This window comes from Thermobia domestica, chromosome 5 (assembly GCF_964235325.1).
Source record: "Thermobia domestica chromosome 5, izTheDome1.hap1.1, whole genome shotgun sequence".
NCBI lineage: Eukaryota > Metazoa > Arthropoda > Insecta > Zygentoma > Lepismatidae > Thermobia > Thermobia domestica.
In genome coordinates this window covers 322,738,698-322,757,844 of record NC_137458.1, presented here as the reverse complement: position 1 = coordinate 322,757,844, position 19,147 = coordinate 322,738,698, and the positions used below count along the sequence as shown (strand labels likewise).

General features: G+C 33.4%; 1 long non-coding RNA gene across 1 annotated transcript in view; it reads left to right on the top strand.

Annotated features, from left to right (window-relative positions):
• The window catches only part of LOC145686828 (uncharacterized), a 429,047-nt gene extending 412,146 nt beyond the window's left edge, over positions 1 to 16,901 (top strand). The window contains exons 4-5 of the long non-coding RNA XR_014131653.1: positions 7,367 to 7,604; positions 15,343 to 16,901. This is a non-coding gene — a long non-coding RNA (uncharacterized LOC145686828). The remainder of the gene's footprint in view (positions 1 to 7,366; positions 7,605 to 15,342) is intronic.
• The last annotated feature ends 2,246 nt before the right edge of the window (positions 16,902 to 19,147 follow it).

Genomic DNA, 19,147 nt, shown 5'->3' with positions numbered 1-19,147 from the left:
TATTCACTGATATAAACACTATCTAGGTATTTTTTGCATGCATACTCTGTCGGAATTTTTTCTTCTACTCGTATGACACTCCAAACCCCAATAATCAATCCAATCTTCATAGCTATGTGAGTAGTAGCTCATTTTCATCTTAAAACATAGCAGTCGAATAAAACATTTTTGCACAGATTCTATCTTGTTTGTCAAAGTTTTAGAAATACTGTTCCTTATTACCGAACCAAATCTTAATTTTGATCTTACTTGGTCTTTGGTATTAAAAATAAAACCTACAATCCTTCTGGCACGTTGTACACTACAATACAATTTTTGTGGTAAGAAAACTTTAACTGACCGTCAAATGTAATACAGTGAGATCATTTAAAAATAATGAAAATAAGAGTGGTCCCAAGGGCGACCTTTGCGGTATTCCATTTTTTTTTACATAGCCTACACGAGAATCTACAGGTCCAATTTTAATTTTGTAGGTTCTGTTTGACAAATAGCTTTCAAACCAGCGAATGTACAAAGGCAATAAACCAATATTTGATAACTTGCTTGTGAGACACTTATGACTGACCGAATCAAAGGCTTTTGAAATATCTATGTATATTACATCGACAATATTATTATTATTAGGCCTATTATTATTATTATTATTATTATTATTATTATTATTATTATTTGTATTATTATTAATTGGCTATTATGCCCTATATGTATATGTGCGTTGATTTGTGCAAAGGAGTGTGTAATGCTAAAAGAAAGACCATTTGTGTAGCGTACACGATATCGAGAGGGTGGGAGGAATAACTCCATTGCTATGTATCACATAACGCATCAAATATAGGAGTGTCCAAAGTGGAAAAAGAGGGGGAAAGTTGCCGGAAATGATGTCATGGAGAATCATTTTAACCCCAACCAGCAGGGGAGCCCCGTGACGAGGGGAGGTGCTTTTTTTTTTAACAGAAAAGGACATACAGTAGAAGATAAGCTCCCTATCTCTCTACGGTTATACTTTTCTGTTTTCCCTAGGAAGGAAAGAGGGGGGATATTGCTCCCCTCCTCACCATCATTGCGTTTCGTAAACTCTTCCCACAATTGGCGGACGTATTAGAATTTTTTATTATTATTTTTTTGCGGTTAGACCAACAACACAAGGTGCAAGTGAAAACTTACAATAGCCATGTGTCAAACGTAATCTAATTTTATTTTTAATTTTTTCTAACTGACCTCTCCCCCTCTCTTAACCAATCGGATGACGGCTGCAAGAATTTCTATTTTATTTCTTTAATTTTTTACTCATTTTCATAAATGCCGGGTTTCTGGTTGCTGATATCACTTTTTTTTGTTATTTCCCACGCAAAATGCTATCAGTATTTTATGAGTTAAAAATAAAAATAAAAAAAAAAACTTCAGGGAATAAACAAAATGATTTCCTCCATTCGTTAATTGTATTTAATTATTATATAACCGTTACCCAGTTCCAACCTCTTATTAGAAACAATTTTAGTTCATGTTGATACTTACATACATAAAAAATATAAAACAATAAATAAAGTTAACAATTTATTTATAGTTATTATTTATAGTTATTAGATCAAAAAATACAACATATTTCATTAAATAAAAATTTTTCTTTTACGCCTTATATTTGGGGAACTACATACAGTGTAGTAAAACCCAAACTATCACTTAACTAAGTATGATTTGCTTATTCCGTTAAAAAAAAAAAAAAAAAAAAAACTCGATTTAGGGGCCATTCTAAACTTTTGAGGCCCCTGATCCAGAAAGTAATTCTTGACCAAGATCGCAATCTTTTGATGTAGTTTTTGGAATTATTCCTAAAATTCTTGGCCAATATTGCAATTTTTTTGATCCATTTTTTTATCATTCCTAAAATTAATGTTTTATTGTTTAATTCTTATGTCCAACATTTTCCTCATTAGAGTTGAGTTGATGTTGAGTTAAACGTCCCTTTCAGCAGCGAGGCTATATGAGACGGCACCTACTGATTAACGTGGAATCCGAACCACGTGAGCTCCCGCAGGGAATCGAACCCGGGTCTCCCACGCCAAAGGCGCGTACGCTAACAGCTAAGCATTTTTGCTCATTAGATTAAGAAAAGCGATGATATATGAATGATGATGATGGAATGAACTGTATGAAAGAAAATCCATGCCCTGAGCGGGATTTGAATTCGAGACAGATTGAGCTTATGATAGCCTTAGATCTCTTGAGCATATCAGCTGTCTAAGAAATTTACAAAGAAATGTACTGTTAAAACTTCAGAAACGGATATCCAGTGTCCGAATATTTGGATACCGAAAAAATGTCGAAATATAATTGATACATCGTAAGATCGAAGATATATAACTATCAAAAGGTAGAAGTATCGATCTATCGAAAATATCGAAGTATCAAAATATCAAATTATCGAAAATATCGAAGTGTCGTAATGTAGACTTGCCGAAATATCGAAATATCTATCAATATGATGTCTCTATATCAATATTTTGATATTTAAAATATCAAATATCAATCAATTGGTATATCAAAATATTGCAGATCTTATCTACAAATTAAAAATAAAATCATTACCTATTTGATTATATTGTTATGACTTTACTTTTATAAAGAATATAATTCCACGAACTTGAGAATAAATTATTACCTAATCCGGTTCAATTTAATAGCATAGTTTGACCTCAACAAATATTGATATACGAAAAAAATATGAAGGGTTGGTATGTATATGATTGCCCAGGAAATTAGACGAGATCGAACTCCTCCAATGCAAATAAAACCGTTTACACCGTTTCCGAGAGAAGACCGCCTGGATTCTTGTCTGGTAGGCATCTCTACGAAAAGAAACTAAATAGCGTTACCCACAGACGAGACAAGGCGGCTTTTCCCTCATGAGACATAACATTAATTTATATCAGAGCTCTTCCTGTAGAAACACTTTCCAACAAGGGCGAGGATCCTGGGGGTCCGGGGGGTCCGGGCTCCCCACAGCTCATGTGTATTTATGTGGGTCCGGGCTCCCCACAGACCTAGTGTAATTATGAATATACAATATTTGGCATAATTTGAATGCAATTTGTCTTAACATCCTCATATGTATACCTTCTGCGTCTGAGTGCCCCCCTCCCCCGCAAATTTACAGAGAAATCGGCGCCCTTGTTTTCCGAAAAGCATTGCGAGTCACTACTGATTTAGATTTCCAAAATTTCCTAAAATTCAATTTCAAATTAGTATAACTTGAAATAATGCATTTATTTGAACTTTCAGTTAGTATTAATATCATTACATGACACATAAATATTACTACTATAAAAATGCAAATAATTCATTTATAGAATAGTTTTTCTGCTGTTCAATGGGGTATTTAAGGGGTTTTCCGGGCTTAAGCCTCCCGAAATTATATTTACTATTTGAAAGTAAATGATTTAGCAGAATTTTCACATTTCCAGGAATAAAGTTAGCAACAATTACTTAAACAAAATCGTAAATACGTCACTGCTGCTGTTATTCGATTTTCCGAATATTCTTTTTCAATATTCCAATATATCATGATTCAAATAAATAAGATTACTTCGTGGCTGTTTGGAGCAGAGACCTCGAGTTCGATTCGCAGTAGGATGTCATGTGGTTCAGATCCCACGTTAAGCTGTATATCCACATCTGATATAACCTCGGCGCTGAACGGGATGCTACACTCTAAATCAACTAATAAATCGAACAAGTATTCAAAGAAAATTCGTTATTCAAACAATTGTTTAAGTAACATTCGTTATTTCAACAAATATTCAAACAAGCATTCGTTATTCGAACAATTACTTAAACAATATTCGTTTCTCGAACAATAATTCAAATAAGATACATTATTTGAATTATTCAAACAACATTCGTTAGTCGAACTATTGCTTAGCCAAAGTTTTTTTAACAATAATTCAATTAACAAGATTCGTTATTTATACAAATATTAAAACAAGATACGTTATTCGAACAAGTATTCAAACAAGATTCGTCATTCGAACAATTACTTTAACAAAATTAGTTACTCCAATAATTATTGAAACAAGATTCGTTATTTGAATTAATATTCAAACAAGATTCGTTATTCGAACAATCATCAAACAAGATTCGTTATTCAAACAATTACTAAAGATTAGTTTTATGAACAATAATTCAAGTAAGATACGTTATTTGAACAAATATTCAAACAAGATTCTTTATCGAAGAATTACTTAAACAATATTCGTTTCTCGAACAATCATTCAAACAAAATTCGTTATTTGGACAAATGTTTAAACTAAATTCGCTATTCAAATTACATTCGTTATTCGAACAATTACTTAAACAAGGTTCGTTTTTTTAACAACAATTTAAACAAGATTCGTTATTCAAACAATTGTTTAAGTAATATTCGTTATTAGAACAAATATTCAAACAAGATTCATTATTCGAACGATTACTTAAACAAGATTCGTTTTTTGATCAATAATTGGAATAAGATACGTAACGTAACCTAACATAGTGTAATCTAATCTATCCTAACCTAATCTAACTTAATGAAATTTAATCTAACGTAATTTAGTACGTTTCAGTACTTTTTTTTAAAAAAAAGAGCATTTACGTGTTCCGGCGATACAGTAGAAATGCCCAAAGTTTAATCGATGTGAGGAACAGTGATAAAGTTAAATGTAATTTTTTTTATTTATGTAACAATAACCAGATACAGCTCAGAGGCCATTTTATACTGGATATCCAACAACAACAATAACAATGGAAAGGATTTGGGAAGGTATCGACCAGGGCCTGTTTAGTAGGTACCATCCCGGCATTTGCCTGGTAGTACTGAGGAAAACCCTGGAAAACCTCAGTCAGGATGGTCGGCAGCGGGATTCGAACCCACGACCTCCCGAATGCGAAGCCAACGCTGTACCACTTGAGCTATTTCGCTCGTTAAATCATTCATATTAATATTTCAGGCTACTCACTGTCTGTGAAAATGACCTAAATAAATATATTATTTTTGGTGTCTGTCTGTTGAACGTAAACCGGAAATACCAGTTTCCATACAAAGTTCTAACCATTCTTACTTGAAACTGGTTCATGTGTTTACATTTTCTGTCTCATAGATAGCAAAGTAGTCATGAAATGTTCTATATTGTAAATAGGTACTATATATGAAACAGCTGAAAAGATTTCTTAGCGTAAACTTAAGAACTTAACGAAATATAATACTGGTTTTTATATTTAAAAGAAACTTCTAAAAACGGTATTGATGGAACTCGTAAAATACATGATAATTGTAAACATCCACGAGAAACAAAATTGAAAGTAGAAATTAATACCGCTTCACAGGTGAAGAGTTGTAAGTTCAACAACTTATATTGGTGATTAATGTTCTTTTTAAAATATGAATTTTTTAAAATTATGAATGATACCAATCTTGGATTTTTTGACATGAATTTTTCGAATATGGATGAAGAGAATTTTAGTAGAAATTGGCGGACGATATGAGATTTTTCCTGTATTCTATAAATGTCATCAATGCGAACAAAAATTAATGAGCTGAAAGTAGATTAATATGTCTTTAGAGGGGTGAAATCAGTGCTAAATGTCAAATTTTGTTGCTGTAAAATGCATCCTAGTACAGAAGTAATTTACGCAGTGGCTTAAGAATTTCGAGAAACAAGTGACAAGGAACGTAAATTGTAATCTGATATTTTTTTTTTTTAAAAAAAGAAGAAAGTAATTTATCAAATGAGAAACAGCAAACTTCCAGAACGTTCGACACATATTGACTCGAGAATGAAGTCTAGTTTCGTTACGTTCCGTACAACACTACAGCACAAAAGTGTGCTTAAAATGTAAAGTTCTGACAACAAAATGTAGCTTGTTTCCGTCAACATTTTCAATTATTTCTTTCAGCTGTGAGGGGCGGATCCAGGGGGGGGGGTAATCGGGGCGATTGCCTCCCCTCCAGAAGAGGAAACTTTCTTATTTTATATATAAATAAATCCATCCGAGAGTTCTTAAAAGTAGCTCTAAGTAGCAGTATTACGACCTACCGCCCCCCCCCCAGAAGTCCGTCCTGGATACGCCCGTGGCTAAGGTAAATACTTATTCATAAACTATTTGATAATCGTAGCAAGATCAACATTTAGGGAAAATTCACTGATATGTTGACGAAGTGAGTGGCATAGTGAAAGGACAATACATAAAGTGCATGCGCTAAGTGGGATTCGAACCCATGATAGTTGAATATTTTTATTTATAGTCAAATTTCAGAAACTACCATAAAAAAATAAATGAAATCTTTCAGTTTTACGTCCCACGATTATGCTAGCTAGGGTAAAGGAGACAATGAATGAATTGGTATAATGAATAAAGTGGGAGGAAATGGGAGAACCCGAAGAAAACTAACGGTGTTTGTCCACCACAAATTTCGCTCAGCTCGAGCTGGGATTGAACCAGGGACCCCACGCACCAGAGGGTGAACTCTCTACCACTGAGCCATCGTGTCTCAACTACTATAAATAAAATAAGACAAAATCTGAGAAGCTGGAAAGAACTTCCGAAATCCCTTACACGTCAAAAGGAATAAAAACACGTTAAAAGTCAATCGACATTGTCTGATTAACACCTACTTTGAATATAGACATTTGAAAGGAGTTGACTTGTTATATGCATAATGGGATCTTCCTCAAACAGTAGACCCTAGTGCTTCGCGGCCTCCTGATGGCTGAGAGAGGCGCCGCGAAATATTTGGAAACAGAACTTAACCTTAAAAACGTGGTTAAGCATGGTGACAATTATTGGAACTTTAGTATTTTATCAACAGTTCTCAAAGATTTTACATTAGGAATTGTTTGCGAATTTGTTATTTTTATTTTTATTTTTTTTTTTATTTTTAAGTAGTTGAGTTCGAAAATCGGTCATCTCCATCGACGCTAATTTGAGAGAAAGGACAAAGATAACTAAATTAGTCAATATATATCTGACATATAGGGCTATTGTCATTTTCGGACCGTAGAATTGACATTTGTCTACTTTCCAAAACTGAAAATAACCCTCGTATGTATTTATGTATGTGTTATGCACGCCTAATGCTGACTTGGTCACCATTAAAATATATATATATATATATATGGTACGTTAAGGGAGCCATGAACCGGAAAAGTATGCGAAGCGTGTGATTTTTTTCATATTGTGATTTTTGTGATTTTTAAAATTTTTTGCATATTTCTTGACAGTGTATTAACCATTATGTGATTTTTTTTTTCATATTTCTTAACAATGGATTACCATATACAGGGTAACTGAAATGTCACGATGCATAGGGAATAATCCCGTTTCGTTCTTTCAGGCACACAATGGCACTGACGCATAGGAATAATCCTCCACGCAGGGTATGGCAGTTGCAGTTGCAGTTGAAAGGCAACAACAGATGATAGCGTAACCAAATCAAGAAGACAGCAGGTGTGTGCCAGATCAGTTAAGGTACAGCGGAACGCCCTTGTCAACAGATAAGCAACGTCAACAATCCATCTTATTGGTTGCGATGTGGTAGGAATTCCAGAACGAGATTATCAGCAGAATATAGGGTTAGTATCGTTAACACCATGCAGCGCAACAAGTTGTAATATTCCGGCATCACCTCAGTAAGAATATTAATTCGGAAAGACAAATTGAATTTCGTGAATGGATACAGAACTAAATCCGTAACAAAGCATTTTGTTCACCCAGGGTGTCTACTAAAATTCAAAAATGAATATTCGTAACTTTTCCGTGATCTTTCCTTTCCCAAACCATAAAATTTAAGAATATTCTTAAGAGCGAATTTGGGTCCGAATTTTCATGCATACGATAGAATCGTGCTTTGCTTCCGATTTTGTACCGTCTAAAGCCGACCATAGACATTTTTGGTGGTGAATTTTGACGTTTTATAGAACCAAATATTCCAATCTATACTTATATTTGTACAGATAAAAAAAATCGTGACCCAAAAGCTAAATTTCGTGACTTTTTCTTGACTTCCATGACCGTTTTCTGATTTCGTGACTTTTTCATGACTTTCGTGACTTTCGTGACCGATAGACACCCTGTGAACTCATGAGTTTATGGCATTAAAGTCATTGCTCTATATTCACTGACGGCTGCTTAATATCACTTAATAGTGCCCCTAAGTTTTGTATGAAAATAGTACGCTTTCCTTCGTCTTTCAACAAGATAACACCCCCTCACTACCGTATTTGTGTACTCCGCTTGTTGAATGCCTAGGCCTGTCAAAAGGTCGACATTAGAAATTTCAGCTCGTTATCAAGTATTGTACAATATAATACATTTGAACTTCAAACAACCGGGAACGTACACATATGACTAATAAATCAGCGAAATTAGTGGTTGAACCGCTGTTTTATAGTCTATTTTATAGTCTACTTATAAATAAGATCTTTACGTGAAATCGGAAAAGATCCCTGGTTAGAGATAACATTACTTACAAATTAACACTTGCGATCATAGTCCCAAAATTGATCAATAAAATGTGTTTGTTGTTGGCAACATAATAGAGTATTGAAGCAACAGTCAGATGCAAATTATGCAATTACCGTCACGAGCAGTGAATACATCTATTGAGTGTATTTATTATTTTTGAAATTCCCAAATGAGTCGCTTAATGCCCTCTCCAAAATTGGATTATTTTTCAGATGTACAATTTAAAGCAGTTTTTTCCCTTTCTTCCTCGGTTCAACCGCGCCTCATAGGTAGTTTTTTTTTTCTTTTTAAGTTTAGCGTCCTGTTCAGAAGCAAGGCTATATGAGACATGGACTTTCAGCTTAATATGGGATCCGAACCACATGAGCTTCTGCTGAGAATTGGAGCCGGGTTTCCCACGCCATAGACGCGTACGCTGACCCCTTACCTACGGGGAGTTCTCCAAATCCAGATATAAAACCTAAAATGTATTAATATTCTAACACAAAGCAGGTCAGCAACTAGAGGGGGCCTGGCCCTCCCCCTCTAAACTTTTCGTGGCCCCTCCTGACTTCAATACAAAAACACAATTTAGATATTTGTGAGAGAATTTTGATGACTTTCCCCCCCCCCTAAAAAAACTGTGGCTGTTTTCGGGCCTGACATGAAGTGCCATTTCTTAAGCCACCCGCAGCCCTTTATTTATTTATTTATTGCAAACAATATCAAATGTTTAGTGTGAAGTGGGAAAGAAACGTCGACCCGTTACGGAGGAACAATTGTACCCCCCGCCCTCCGTGATTTTGATTTGGAATTAACACAACGAGACGTTAAGAGCCTGCCTTACTTAAAATAATACAAAATTTACCATTTTTCTTTTGCTTGTTTATTTATCAGTGAAAGGAGATAATGAGATGCAAGTCACCACAATCACAGATAATGCTATTCTACAACAGAAAATATGAACCTGAAGAATGTTCAGTGTTGTCATCCATAGAAATAACAGTGTTGCCAGAAAAACAATTTCCCTAAAATCTAAGTTAAGACAGCGAGTAGAGGAATGAACTCAACTGCACTTGATTACGTATCATGTTGTTTTGGTTTCTTGTGAACTACTTTTTAATTAACATTATTATTTAGTTTTAATAACTGTATGTTAAAACTATTTTGCTTATTACAAACTAAATATAACTATTATTTAAAAAGTAGTTCACAGGAAACCAAAACAATATGACACGTAATCAAATGCAGTTGAGTTTGTTCCTCTTTTCGATGCCTTAATTTAGATTTTAGGGAAACTATTTTTTCTGGCAACACTGTAATTTCTATGGATGGTAACAAACGCTGAAAATTCCTCAGGTTCATATTTTCTGTTGTAGAATAGCATTATCTATGATTGTGATGATTTCCATTTCATTATCTCCTTTCACTGATGAATAAACAAGCAAAAGAAAAATGGTAAATTTTGTATTATTTTTTAGTAAGGCAGGCTCCTAATTCTCATTGCATAAGTTCCCACTAGTACTGCCCAAGAGACAAGACGAGAAATTTCTGAAGTCTCGGCGGCAACATTAGTTTATCCAAGTCTTAGATTCAAACACTGTGTTAGGTTACATGATTCATTTCAAAGAAATTAAAAATTGACAAAGGGATTGTACGAACATGAAGAGTATTTATCAATATTTAAAGATATGCAAGTCATTATAATATGTTTCAATAACAAGTGAGTTTCGTTCGACAGTACGGTAGACTTCCAAACTATGGGAATTCAATACTCAAACTTCAAATAGTACATCTATAAAAGGAGCGGATCCAGGAGGGGGCTATATGCCCCAGAAAAGGAAACTTTTTTACGTTCGTGTCCTGCGAAAACGAACTAAGCGCCACTTTCATACTTATAAGAAAATTACGTATAAAGGTTGATGTCCAGCATTAATGTAGCCATAATCAATATTGAAATTATGTTTCTTTTTCTTTTTTTTCTTTTTCTTTTTTTTCTTTCTTTTTTTTTGGAAAGGTGATGGTTTTCCTCTCTTTTCGATTGTGCAAAACGTTCTAATGCTTATCAGGAACCAATCGTCGCATTTACGTGGATTTTCAAAGTTTGGCGCTTAGTTCACTTTTGCATAACACGGTACATATATAAATAAAACACATCCCGGAGTTTGTTGCTCATAAAAGTAGCTCTAAGTATCAGTTATTATAGCCCACCGCCCTCTCCAAAAGTCCGTCCTGGATCCGCCCCTAATCTATAAACACTTTTTGCAATAGATTAATAAGATCAAAGACAGAACTAGTTTCTCGGGAGCTAAATCCATATCATAAAGCTATTACTCGCTGTCTCTTACTATTTTTGTTCTATGGTGATTAACATTGTAATCGGAAGTGCAAATTGATGTCTATTACTTCCGGTTGCAATACAGGAATAAAAGCTAAGATGAAACAAGGGGCTTTGGTTGCTCAATGGAAGAGCGTTCACCTTTGGTGCTTGGGGTCTCTGGTTCGATCCCAGCTCGCGCCAAGTGAAATTTGTAGTGGACAAACACCGTGTGCGTAGGTTTCCTCGGGAATCTCCCGTTTCCTCCCACTTTCTTCATTCCACCATTTCCATTCATTTCTGATCGTCACCGTCTTCTTTAGCCTATCCGGTATAACCGTGGAACGTAAAACTCAAAGATTTCATTTCAAACTAAGGTGAAACATATTCTTCTAGTACTGAATGTATAAAATGTAAAACATTAATGACTATCCTATTACAATAAGCTCTTAAAACGTAACAGTTGTTGAAAACGTAAAATTCTTAGGCGACTGGTTTGACGAACACTTCCTATGGGAGAAACAATGTGCTGAAATCAGAAGAAAACAAAGTTTCGCTACACACCAGGTTAATGTTTAAAATATCAAAAGTATTTCCAGAATCGATCACATACTATGCATTCATCTACTCATACCTTTCATATGGAATCGAAGACTGCTACGGAAACTGAAGTGGCCAGCTTAAATATAGGCTTCTTATTTTTCAGGAGAAAGTAAAGAATAACAATAATAATAATAATTAAAAAATGGACATTTTCTTGCGAATACAAAATCGTTTTTCCACGAACTAAACACATATTAAAATTACATAAACTTTATTTTTATAGGATAAATTGCTTAATGTACAGAATCTTGAAAGAAGATACAATTGTAATTTTCAACACAATTTGTTAAAATGAGCCACTCAGTTAATTAATACACATGCAAAGACAAACTAAGAACTTGAAAAATCAAGACTACGATTAAATTAGCATCAAAAGTATCTGGAAACAATGTATTAAGACGTCGAACATCTTACCATTAAGTGTCAGAGAACTACAAACTTTTAGCAAATTAAAAAAAGAAAAAAAAAAACAGATGAAACAGTATTTTAAAATTGAGACACCACCTTGTTAGCGTGTTATTATTATTATTATTATTATTATTATTATTATTATTATTATTATTATTATTATTATTATTATTATTATTATTATTATCAGTGGCGTATTTAGGGGGGCTTCCGGGCTTAAGCCCCCGAAATCTTACTTACTATAGTAAAGTATATGAAATATCTTGCAGAATTTTCACATTTTCAGGCAAAGCCCCTCCCGAAACAAAATCGTAAATACGCCACTGATTATTATTATTATTATTATTATTCACTTATTAAGTATTTATAACGTCATGTAATTTTGTGTTAGCTACCATCCTATAATATGTAAAAAAAAAAAAAAAAAAAAAATCTGAAAGGGAGAACCATAAATAGCAATAGCTCGCTCTCTCCCTCAATCATTTATAAAGATTAATAAGTAGTTGTTTTGTAATCATATACATATTAATAAATTCTATTAATAATATCCTATTCTTAAAAAAACTACTTGTCATTATCTATTTCCATTTTATCTATTATGTGACCAGTGTTATAACTGAAAAGTGGTAGATTTTCACCATTTTCTGTTTGAACAGATACATAAATGTCGACACAAAATTCCGTATTGGGACGCTGAGCGTGTGTTAAAAAAAAAAAAAAAAAGCTTTTGTGTATGTCTGACCATTTTTGCACTACGGGAATAATTACTGAAATCGGATGTAGTAGTAAATTTCAACCACTTCCGACTGTGATAGTGTGTTGCGAGTGGTGATGGTATGTTCTCTTGAGACACTAAATCAATTGCTATAATCAGCTTGTTGGTATCTATCACCGTTTTTGTTTATTAACGATTAATGTTGAAACCGGAAACGATTGGTTTTATACATCTTCCGGTTTGGTACGATTAATGTTTTCGATTTAGAACTGATGATAAATTTACCATTTTTTGCGGGTTCTGTAAATAGCGGTATACCAAAAACAGATAGGTGAATTGTGATAACGGTATTAGATGCAAAATCGTATTGTCTAGTTCACTACGTTTCTGCTTTTCGAATATTTTTATTTGTTTTGAAGATATTGCAGAAAAACTAAAATTAGCGGTAGTTTAATTTCGCTGTAGTGAAGACACTTAAATGCCTTTGTAATTTGAGGCGCTTATGAACTAAGGGGCCTCCCCATTTAAAAAAAAAAACTACAATACTATTCGCTCCCACCAAAAAAACTTTCTAACTCAAAATACCATTTGTACACTTTCTCGATAAAACTTATACTTGTTTAACAGGGAAATGATTGATTTAGCATGAAAATTTGATCTTACACTTCATGTGTACTCTCTCTCTCATGAAAGCAATCTAATTTTATCATTTTTTTTTACTGAAAATATATGTGAAGGTATTTTACAATTACTTATCGTATTTTTCAATGCAGAATAATGCTTGTTCAATACTACATAGATGTAGTGGCTTCTAGTATTGGATCGGTTTCAACAAAAATTTCTGGATGAGCCTCTGTCTATACCATATTCAGAGTGTATGGAAAAGGACTTCACAAATTTGAAAACACATAAGATATTAATGTATTTATTAATCTTACAGACATGGTTTTGGTCTCATTTTGTAGCAAAATACATCCAAGTTTTTTTTTTTTTTAAATCTTATACCTAAAGAGGTTCAATGTGACTTCCTTTGGTGATACGGAACACATTGCCAAGGATATTATAAAATAGAGGATCTGCCCATACAACAAACTAGTAAAGCCATACGTCACAGCTTCGCCACACCTACTCTGCCCACTGCGCGCCACTAAGATCGCAAAGTTCCGAGCCAACAATCATGGCGGAAGCTAGAGTAGCCAATCAGATGTACGGTTTAGACGATGCTTGGTTGTTTTCTGGCTTCATTGAGTTCATATGATGAGGATAGTATAGGCAGATCCTCTATTTTATAACATCCTTACACATTCCATCTGAAGTCTCATTTACTCTACAACGTCTTCTGACGTACAGGGACGACACGACCTGAAGATTTGTTGTGTCTTACCGAACATCCAGTTTCAATGAAAACACTTATTCCACTGATAAATAGTACGTCTACTGGGAGGATCTTTACCATACTTTGTTCGAAAATTACGTTGTACAGTTATCGCAGACTGATTTTTCAAGCCAAAGCACGCAGCTAGCACGGTCGAGACCAGTAGAAGCAGCCATCTTTGCTGCAACTGCCGCTAGCGCTTGCGGTGGCTTGTTTCCGAACTAATGTACTACGTGAGTCAAAACTTCTGGTAGAAAACAACAGCAAAACCATGATTAAATAAATATGGGTTTTCTAAGTTTTAAAGTCCTTTTGATACACCCTGTATACACCATAATGAAGCTTTTCTTGTGACATTATCACTGGAACAATATGCGAAATGCTTAGTGAAATACAGAGCAACCAAGGGCGCTCATGTTGTGGTCACAAGGGGGGCAAGTATAAGCGACGTTTCAAAAATAGTTTCAAATTTTGCTGTAACTAATGTAAAAATTCTATTGGATTTTCGATATTCTGAAGTACAATTTCCTCTAGGGGGGAAGCGCCCCACCTTGTCCTCCATGATGGGCGCCCTTGGGAGCAACAACTTAAAACTAAAACTATCATTAACTTTTTAAACTTTAAATAACTTCAATTAATGTTTTAAGGATTGTACGTGCGTATGTATGACCAAAAAAAAAAAAAAATCATTTTAATTTCAGAAAGTTAGTTTCAGTATTTCTGTTCTAAGTATAATTCAAAACATATTAAATGGTTTGACGAAATTCACTCTTAAGATCTTGCCTTCTCTGAAAATTTGCCATAAAATTTAATTTGTCAAATTTTCATAGTTTGTTTAGTTACTAAAATTAATTATATGTTTTTTAAATAGTCCCTGATATTATTATTTTATTAAATATATATTCTTCAACTACCTTTGTTAGTGAAAAAGTGTTTAAAGAGCTTCAAGAAAATTCTACAGATAATAATAAGTTGCGGGAATCCGTACAGTTACTCTAATTAAAATGCCCTCTATTGGCCAATTCTTCATGACGCGAAAAATTCATGATCAACTAATAATATATATTCTATATCTATTTTTTATTTGCCTTCATGCAAAGAGAATGAAACATATGTCCGCATAAATCAGTTGGTCTCATAAATTATTAGTCTTTTAGATGGAATAAATGAATAATATTTTTGTATAATAACTTTCCACCAGGCTTTGTGCTGGGCTTCTGTAATAAATATTAATTTTTAATCCAGTTACCGTATAGCTTTACTGAATAACTTTACGTGCTGTCTTGCCTTCTTTTGTTTTGGTTCGGCAAATAAATTTGATTGTTTTTTCTTCTTTCTTCTCTGTTGAGGAAAAAAATCCTTAGGATATATTATAGATGGTAGGTTCGTTTATTTTCTTTATTATTTTTTTTATTCATTCCGTTTTTTATTGTGTTTTCATAATTGCAGATCGAGGTTCGTGATAACACAGTATGAAGCTGGTAGAATTGAAGAAACTATCTAAGGCTGATGCATGGACTGAACGTAACGCCATTTTTCTGCCAAGAAGTCGAGTACAGCGTAAATATGGAAGTTCTTACATTCATCTAGAACAGGCTACACCAGAAGATTTTTTGGCCACTGCAACAGAGCTATTGGAAGAGAAGTGTCTCCATTGTTGTCCCACAGTTATTCTTAACACACCAACAATACGATAGTCTTCCTGCAGCACCAGGACCCATTGTTGTGGTATTTACATAGTTGCCCCACAAAGAAATATCTGGAAAGAAGAAGAAACCAGTGTTAAATCGCTCCTTTAATATTTACCTAACATTTTTTTTTAGAAGAAAAAAGTGTTAATTGTTGTGATTGTGACGTAAGAACTTCTTGAGTGCTCCATGAAAGAAGTATACAAAGTGTTACACACATCACATCACTTTGTAATAGCTTCTGCATCACGTCTAACATTGTTGTGATTTTTTCCTAATCGTGCTATTGTTACAATACAATTATTTCTAATCATTTCTAAAAACAATTCGCACATGTTCATTGTTGTACGATTAAAAAATTACAGTGATCTACAATCAACGGAATAAAAGCGTGTTTATTATTATAATTATGAAATCAACAAAAATGGATTCTATTTGTTCTGTGGCACAAGTGTTTATAGTTGCGTTAACAATGCTAATGTAACACGTTAATTATTATCTTATATCAACAATACGAAAGTGTGTTTATTAACGTGTCATTTACATGTGTTGAATGACGTAATATTACACAAATATTATTCGAGAAATTCCAGCCTTAATTGAAATTTACTGGTGATTTATGAAAATGCTGACATATTTTTCAAAGTGATAAAAATAATAATTACATGTTGGGCATGCGACAAATATTTAAGCGAGTCTAAAAATTAAATCTCGAACGTTTTTGAAGTGCATTTTTATTTGTAATGATAAAGAAAAATAAAAATTTTAATAACAAGTGATGGTGTGATTTCTTAGAAGTGATGATGAATTAAGTGCAAAAAATAAGTGTAAATATCATATTTTCAAAGTGCATATGTGAAACGACCATGTGTGTGAATGTGTGTGTCTGTTATATATATTTACATATACATATAATATATGTGTTTATGTGTTCAAATATACGTGAAAGAATATGGTATATATTATTAAGTGATTCATGGCAGCGACAAACACACACATACAGCTGTGAAAGTGTATTTGTGAAGTGTGTGTCTGCGTCATTATGAGTCAATCTCTACTTGAAGTTGTTATTTAAAAAAGAAAAAAAGGCGTCGGTTCCTTTAATGCGAGATTACCGACGTCGTAATAATGCATGTTTGCATGTAAATATTTCGTGTGCCTTATAAACGTTAGACTGCTTTTGATAGTTAAGAACGCTGCTTTTGTTTGTTCAATGTGCATATAATATAGTGTGCATGGATGTGATGCTTTTTTTGCAAAATAACTAAAAATTTTCTTCATATCGAGAACAATATTCGTGTGAAAAGTTAGGGAAACAAACCATCCAAGAAAACAGTGATATAGCACATATTTCAGTAATTATATATAATTATACTATCGCCGTGTATAGGCCAATAAATGATAAGTTATCATTTTCCTAAGTACCTGATAAAAAAAAGTCTCAAATATGTATAATAAAATTTTATATATATTATTCAAGTCATAAGATTTAAATGATTTATTTTTTCTTAATTACCAAAATTGACCTTTCAAAAAAAAAAAAATCCGTTTAGTAAAGGTTATTCTAACACGTATTCGTAAGTTGCATATATTTGACGTATTAAATGGAAACGTCAGCATTAACACGAATGCTCAAACACAGACTGCCTAAATAAAATTTAAAAACAAACATATCCAAATATAAGCAACAAAAAAGACTGCTGCAAAATAGAAATAAAATTATACAAAGAAAAAATAACATAATAAATATATTAGAATCTATCTATATAAATAAAAGTCAATATGTTTGTGATTTAATAACTCTTGAATCACCCGACCGATCTCCATCAAATTTCCAATGCAGAAGGGGTTCGGGGCTGGGAAGGTTTTTATCATTTCATTTTGACAGTGCAAATTAGGGGAGAGGGAGATAGATATATATATATATATATATAAACGACGGATATTAGGGACAAATTCATAGTTTTCGGAGTCTCTGAGATGAAGAGTGACACTTCCGATGCCGTTTAAATCAATACTCAGCCCTGTAACTTGGAGGAGGTGGAGAAGGAAGATATATACAAAAAAAAATACCGAAAATGACCGATATCAGAGAGCGCTTCAGTAGACCCTAATAGTAAAAAATGACACTAACGAAATATATTACTAATTTTTCTTATTTTTAACCCAACGAAGTGGGCAATTGCGCTAGTAATAAATACATAACAATAGCAATAAAAAGTAACAATAGAGAAAATACGTAACAATATCATCCTCTGGGGTCCCTAGAGGACCCCGCTTGGTGTGTTAAGGGTTAAATTTGAGACGAGACGTGAAACGTTGCAATTTTCGTTTCACTCTCGAGACAGAATTGATTCGAAATGATAAATTTCTCGAAACTCGTGGCCAATTCTAGTTCACCCGAGTCTTAGATCTCGAAACGCTGTTTTAGTGTTAACATGATTCATAGTATAAACACTACAAATTGATAAATGATTATACGAACATAATAAAGAATATTTATCGACGTTTAAAGGTCACGGAAGGCGTTACACAATACACTCCAATAATAAATCTGCTTTAAATATTGTTATATCACACCCATCGTGGGTGGATCTCCCGTGATATGGAGAGAATTCTGACAACGTCTAGTTGAAATTCGAACATATGCAGACCATACATTTTTGAACATAAATTTACAAAACTAGACGAGACGAGAAAATTTTTTTTCTTGTTTCGTTTCATCCAGAGGCGGATCTAGAAGTTAAAAACTGGGGGGGGGGTAACCAGAACCCAGATTATGATAGGCATATCATGAGTTTACCACTAACTTTCAAAAATATATAAAAAATAGCAAATTTTTTCTTCACTCCAAAAACTGGGGGGATAGACCCCCGGCCCCGGGTTAGATTCGTCTCTAGTTTCGTCTCGTCTCATAGGCGACAATAGATGAAACTGATGATACTAAAATATATTCTCATCCAGTTTTTCTCTAAGACACTAGTAAGATGGCGGTATATAGATGATTAGTGAGATAAAATTACTTGAAACTAATTATGAATACTTAAGGGTCTTCACTACAGCAAAATTAAACTACGACTAATTTCAGAGTTTTTGTGTAATATCTTCAAAACAAATAAAAAAATACTCGAAAAGCAGAAACGTAGTGAATTAGATAATACGATTTTGCATATGATACCGTTGTCACAGTTCATCTATCTGCTTTCGATTTGCAACTGTAGAAAAACCTAACATTTTTTGCGGGTTCTGTAAATAGCGGCATACCAAAAGCGAATAGGTTAATTGTGGTAAAGGTATCACAAGCAAAATCGTATTGTCTAGTTCACTACGTTTCTGCTTTTCGAATATTTTTTATTTGTTTTGATGATATTATGGAAAAACTCTAAAAATTAGCGGTAGTTTAATTTCGCTGTAGTGAAGACCCTTAAGTTTGAATTTTAAACATCTTTTAATTAACATTTTCAGAATTAATTAAATTAATTCTCCGTATTTCTTTTAAAGAAAACACTGTATTCTATAAGAAATCTACATAAGTGCGATATAGTGGTCGCTAACTAATTAATACT